The sequence below is a fragment of the Triticum aestivum genome, chromosome 1B (assembly GCF_018294505.1).
Source record: "Triticum aestivum cultivar Chinese Spring chromosome 1B, IWGSC CS RefSeq v2.1, whole genome shotgun sequence".
In the NCBI taxonomy this organism is placed as follows: Eukaryota; Viridiplantae; Streptophyta; class Magnoliopsida; order Poales; family Poaceae; genus Triticum; species Triticum aestivum.
Genome location: NC_057795.1, coordinates 248,304,778 through 248,310,777, shown reverse-complemented (window position 1 = coordinate 248,310,777; position 6,000 = coordinate 248,304,778). Strand labels below are relative to the sequence as shown.

The window sequence follows — 6,000 nt, the reverse complement described above, 5'->3', positions numbered from 1 at the left end:
CGCAAGTTGATCACCAAAACATACATCAAGTGAATCACGTGAATATCCCATTGTCACCACAGATAAGCACATGCAACACATACATCAAGTGTTCTCAAATCCTTAAAGACTCAATCCTAAGATAACTTCAGAGGAAAAACTCAATCCATTACAAGAGAGTAGAGGGGGAGAAACATCATAAGATCAAACTATAATAGCAAAGCTCGCGATACATCAAGATCGTGCCATATCAAGAACACGAGAGAGAGATCAAACACATAGCTACTGGTACATACCCTCAGCCCTGAGGGTGAACTACTCCCTCCTCGTCATGGAGAGCGTCGGGATGATGAAGATGGCCATCGGTGAGGGATCCTCCCTCCGACAGGATGCCGGAACAAGGCCTCGATTGGTTTTTGGTGGCTACAGAGGCTTGCGGCGGCGGAACTCCCAATCTGTTGTGCCCCTCTATGTTTTCTGGGTATATGAGTATACTAGTTGACCCGTTGCGCGAAATGGCGCAGAGACCCGCTAAAGCCATGTTGTCGATGAAAATAGTTCCATTTTGCAAGAACATAATCGATATTGGTAGTAGAAAGCACATGTGATAAATCATGCTATATTGAAAATATGTTTATCACGCTGAGAAATCTAAGTTTGAAAACAAAATCAAATTTGTATAACATGTATGGACCAGTTACGAAAACATTTTTTTATTTGAAAATATGGTTATTACATTGAGAAATCTAAGTTTAAAAAAACATATTTGTATAAGAACATTACATGGCAGAATGACCCAGCGGCGCTAAAAATATGACTCATTGCGCCAGACGGCACAAAATCCTATTTAAAACCAACATTGAAAATATGTGTATGTGTTACTCTCTCCGTTCACTTTTAAAATATCTACAACGCCTTGTAAAAGTGAACAGAGGGGGTAGTAACTTAAGGTTTGAGCAACCAGTTAGGGCATCAATGAAAACCTCTCTAGTGAAAAACTGTGATGATTTTTTTACAAATATCTACTTGAGCGTGCAAAAACTGCAATCATTAACATTTCCAAACATCATACTGAAACAGTTGTTAACATAGCTCACACTTTTGCATTTAAGATAGCATATAATAAGATAGAAATAAATGTTTGGTTCTTCCTTAGGGATTCAACTCAACTTCGGTACACATATACATACACCCAACAATTTGCAGCTTCATTGGATATTGCCATCGTTGAAGAGTGCTCTCCTTGTAGCTCTTTGTACAAACATCCTATACATTGTGTTCTGCCGGTCATAGGCGAAGAAGCATGCAATATACAAGGGCAAAAATAACCAAAGGGCAGTGTGTGGTGTATCATTCTTCTTATTTTAACACAAAAAGGGAAGATAAACAAGGACAAGTTCCGTTTTTCATTTCTAAAACAACTCAATCTGATCATTTGAAATTATTTACCTGGTAGACTTGAACCAAATATGGTACAAATGTTATTTTGCCTCTTCTTGTATGATAAGTAACTTCCATATTTCAGGCCTAAGTTAACATGGTATAAAATAAAGTAGTCATTTTTCATGTAGTTAGTTTTGGGTAAGATAATCCAAAATATAACTAATGCTACAGGAGAACCACATATCAAGTTATCATCAACCTAAGATCTTGACCATAAAATTGAACAAAAATTGATTTTTTTTAGCATTGTACCTGCCGCAAAATTGCCACAAACCACAGTGAAATATGTGTGTATTAATCTATTGTTCAGTCCTAAAACTGGATTAACTCATGCAACTGAGCATAGACTTTTTTTTACAGAAGTCAGCATAACACAAATTTGTTGGGAGCAATTCGTCTTGATATTCCAAAGTCAGATTGGTCAAAAAACTATTATAACAGGTGGAGCTAACTCTTAAATTACTGCTGTACATGAGGTTGAGCGTGTGTACGCTTTTACATGAGATTCAACTTATGTCTACATGATGTTGGGCCTCATTTGCAACTAAAGATGTTTCTTTGGTAATTTTCTAGCATGGATTGCATTATGCTTGATGTATACAGAGTTTGCAAGGCAGATGCGGACGTCCGCATGTGCCCGCCGGGCATAGCGAGCAGTCAGAAGTCGCGTACGCAGGATGCTGCTAATTCTGTGATTACAGTTGCAGACGTTGCGGACGGATGGGGACACGCAGCAGACGCGTCCGCCGACATCCTGATTTGAATGAGCGGGAGAGCAGGTTTAGGGTAATATCATCATATCATGCCGTCATATACTGAGACTGGAAGTATAATAAAACACCTGGAACTACATGACATCAAATCCATGACAATGTACACGACACCGACAAAGTAGCTGAGGCAAAAATAGTTTTGTTGTTCTAAACCAGAATACAATTGAGGAGACCTACCTGGTGCATGTAGCTCCCGCTTGCGCAGGGTCCAGGGAAGGGTCCGACCACTTTGGGTCTATAGTACGCAGCCTTTCCCTACATTTCTGTAAGAGGCTGTTTCCAGGACTTGAACCCATGACCTCATGGACCAGAATACAATTGAGGAGACCTAGAGACAGATAATTTATGGGTCAGTGAAAGAGGCTGGGGACTAACTGAGACACCAGAATACCTACGGATATCACAAAGAGATGAGAAATGGTAAACCTGTTAACATTCTTTAGTGCTCAAACAGTCCCAAAATGCAAAATGGTATTGAGAAAACTATCATGGCAGATCTTACACAATGCTAATTTATCCACTAAGATTCTGCCAGAAATAAGCATGTCTTGCAGATTCAGTAGCTGTGTTGCATGGAAAACTATGGAGCATTCATGGTTGTATATAATTTTCACAAGCTGCGATTATTTTGTCACAGCTCCAGTGACAAAGCTATAAACTATCTAATGGACCAAAATGAAGCTTTTGACATTCTGCATACCATTTTCCCCTACTATAATGTGATGAAGCTCTGAAGCTGTGCATACCAAGATTTTCATTGGACCGTTCAGGACTTTGACGAAAGATACAAAAACTGCATTCAGCTTCTCTGTTTAAGGCTTCCTCGGTAATAAACCAATACTTCAGGATAGAATAGTCTGAAAACCATAAATGAGAACAACTCAAATCAATCTTGCAACATCTCATAAAACCGTAAAAACAATAATGGTTTGTTCTTGACTAAAGTTGGATGTTGAATCCATTTTATATATAGAAAATAAACACTCCTACTCAATCTCCCTCAAATAAACCTACAGCTAGGATAGAGTTTGAACAATTGTGCAGCCAACAAAGACATGATGCCTAGAATAAACATAGAGATGAAGAAATCAATGAAGGGTGGTCTCACTGTCCATGGCTAAGCAAGCCAGTTAGAGAAACGTGATGTCAAAGCTGAAACTCAAAGAGACTAAGCCACGACACGGTGCACGCGGTGGGTTTTACATCGGGCTTGCATGTCTGGCTCGAGCAAAAGAAACTGAGCCATTAAGCAAAGGACACTTGTAACTGGAAAAATGTAGCAGCTCATAACCACATGGAGTAGAAACTATTTACAAGAACGAATGAGACAAATGATGAATTAGCATATTCCTCAGTTCAACAACCAATTTTACACACAAACATAATAACAGAAGCCAAGAATGCCATAGTCACCGTGGACAAAAGTAAAACAAGACACGTATTAATGAAATGTACTTATATAAGGAACTATATGAAAAGAACATACGGATGTGTTGCGTGTTTAACTGTTTATAGAAGGCACCTACAGAATAATTACCTCAACAGCTCAGCTTTGCTTATACAAGGCACAGTCATATCACGCGTTCCCTTGAATCTCGCTAAGATCCATATGTCAATCATCTGAAAATGATGATCAAACATTTCTCTTGAAATCAGCCAAACACAGATTTATTTAGGGATGAGAAAGTTATTTGTTAAACAAAGTTAGTTCGGCCTAGTCCCAGAGTTCATAAACCACAGAAAGGAACCTACAACCATTCTTTTAGTCTCTTTGTGGGCTCTTCAAAATAGAGAAGAATACAAAGTTTCTTAAAAGCACACATCTTCAAAACCAAATGTAGATGAAATAAAGCTCAACACTCAGTATGCTATGCTAATTCACCAATGTAAAACCAATTTAAAACCAAGATAGAAACGAGCAGCTTGTACATACCCATATAAATTGGTTCTGAACCTGCAATGCACGGTCTCCTCTAATTGTTGTTGTAGCGATTCACATCAAAACTGCAAATGAGAAGGTAAAATTCAGAAAACTCTTACATTCATTAATATAACTATTCACATGTCAACTATATTGAAAGAAAAAGGCACTTTCTTTTCATCTAAAAGGACTTTACCAACACATCAATACCATGTATGCAATCTAGACATGCCAGCAGACGAAGATGCAAGGTTACATGAACCAACTGGACATGCTAAAATTGTAACCCCTCTTCCGGTGAACATACCTGAAACATGACATCTTCAAGTTCCTCCAGAACTGCTACTTGTTCGAGGAGCTCTCTATATCATCCACTGACATCGTCTTCATGGTGCTCACCTCAGCCTGCAATTTCAGCGGACAGAGAGGTCCAAAAAGAAGAAACAAGTGCAAGATCAGAAATAGGGAAAAAGAAAAGGAAACTGAGGCGCCTTGATGCCTCGACGAACATGCGACCTCGGCAGGAGCGAGAGGAGGGACCCGGCCAGCAGCAGCGGCAGCAGCCGAGGACGTTCGATGCCTCAACCAGGAGGCGGCCACTCCAGCCCGGTAGATGGGAGGCATGGACGCGCGGTCCTGACAGAGATGCGCATGTCTATGAAGACGATGAGACGGCACCGGCAAAGCATGGGGCAGCGGCTGCCACGCGGCACGGCGAGGCATGCCGCCTGGCGCGGCTGCTCTTCCCCTCCTTCCGTCAACGAAGACCATGAGATGTCCCCAGAATCTAAGCACCAGCGGCGCGCTCTTCGTCGGAGCGGCAGCATGAGAAACCGAGAGGAGGCGGCGGCGGCGGCGGTGGAGATTGGAGAGAGGGAAAGGGAAATTGGAGGCGGCCAAGGGCTAGCGGAGTTTTGCCAGTCCATCTCTCTCCAACTACAGATGGAGTCTCTCAAAAAAAAAAAAACTACAGATGGAGGGGCACGCACGATGCATCGGTCGCGATTGAGAAATATATTTTTCTTTCTCTCACGAAGCAATCTCATTGCGATCGAGATTAATTTTCTCTCGCAAAATACTAATTCACCCAACTGAATTATCTTGTAACTTGATATCATTTAATTTGAGGTCTATACAATTCAAATTTTACACTTGAGTATCAAGTTTGCAACATCATTATTATTCATTACATTAGTTTTGTTTTCTGTTGAGTACCATATGTATTCCAGAATCTACCTATGATGTAATATATTTCCATGTTTGCCACATGTTGAGATTAATTACGTCTATTTGCAATTAAGATTTTCAATTTCTTGCAAATACATATGCAAAATTCAAGGTGTCATCCTTAGCAATTTGAGATTCACATTAATGATTTCGAGCCACCTTCTTGAAATCTATTAGTTTTGCAACTTTAAGATGTATTTATATTACACAATCTGTAATATAAATAAATTATCGGTTTTTCACCGGGAATGATATGTTCTATGTATTTACCACATTGACATTCTTCATGAACATGTCATAACGGTCAAGATTGATTTCTCCCGCACAACAAACTTGTAAAATTTTGACAATAACATCTCCCTCATTATATTAGGAAAACACAAGGTGATGAGTTGGATCTACTGCCCATGTGTAGACTATCTCTATTACTGTCAGATCTGTATGATCTTCAATGTGTTTATGTTCCCACAATTGAGGTTGAGCATTTTCAAGTTATACACTTGAGTCAAATTTTTGCATTCTTATTACAAAACCATGATGGTTTTTAGTTTACTTCTTGTAAATTAATTATCTCTGTCTTGCCCCTATAAGTAATCGATGGCTAACAATTTGAGGCACTTGCCCTCAATGGCCACAACTTACTTAAGCGGGTCATGG

General features: G+C 39.8%; 1 long non-coding RNA gene across 8 annotated transcripts; it reads right to left on the bottom strand.

The window, feature by feature from the left end:
* Positions 1-1,021: 1,021 nt before the first annotated feature.
* LOC123117956 (uncharacterized) lies at positions 1,022-5,081 on the bottom strand. 8 transcript variants are annotated; one of them, XR_006457616.1, is made up of 7 exons: positions 4,633-5,081; positions 4,424-4,521; positions 4,129-4,199; positions 3,733-3,815; positions 2,942-3,052; positions 1,429-2,523; positions 1,022-1,259 (listed from the first exon to the last, which is right to left on the bottom strand). It is a non-coding gene; the product is annotated as an uncharacterized lncRNA (long non-coding RNA). The 8 variants fall into 8 exon arrangements; XR_006457610.1 differs by having other exon boundaries at positions 1,022-1,245; XR_006457628.1 differs by having other exon boundaries at positions 1,022-2,176; positions 2,373-2,523; positions 2,896-3,052; positions 4,633-5,078.
* Between the last annotated feature and the right edge of the window lie 919 nt (positions 5,082-6,000).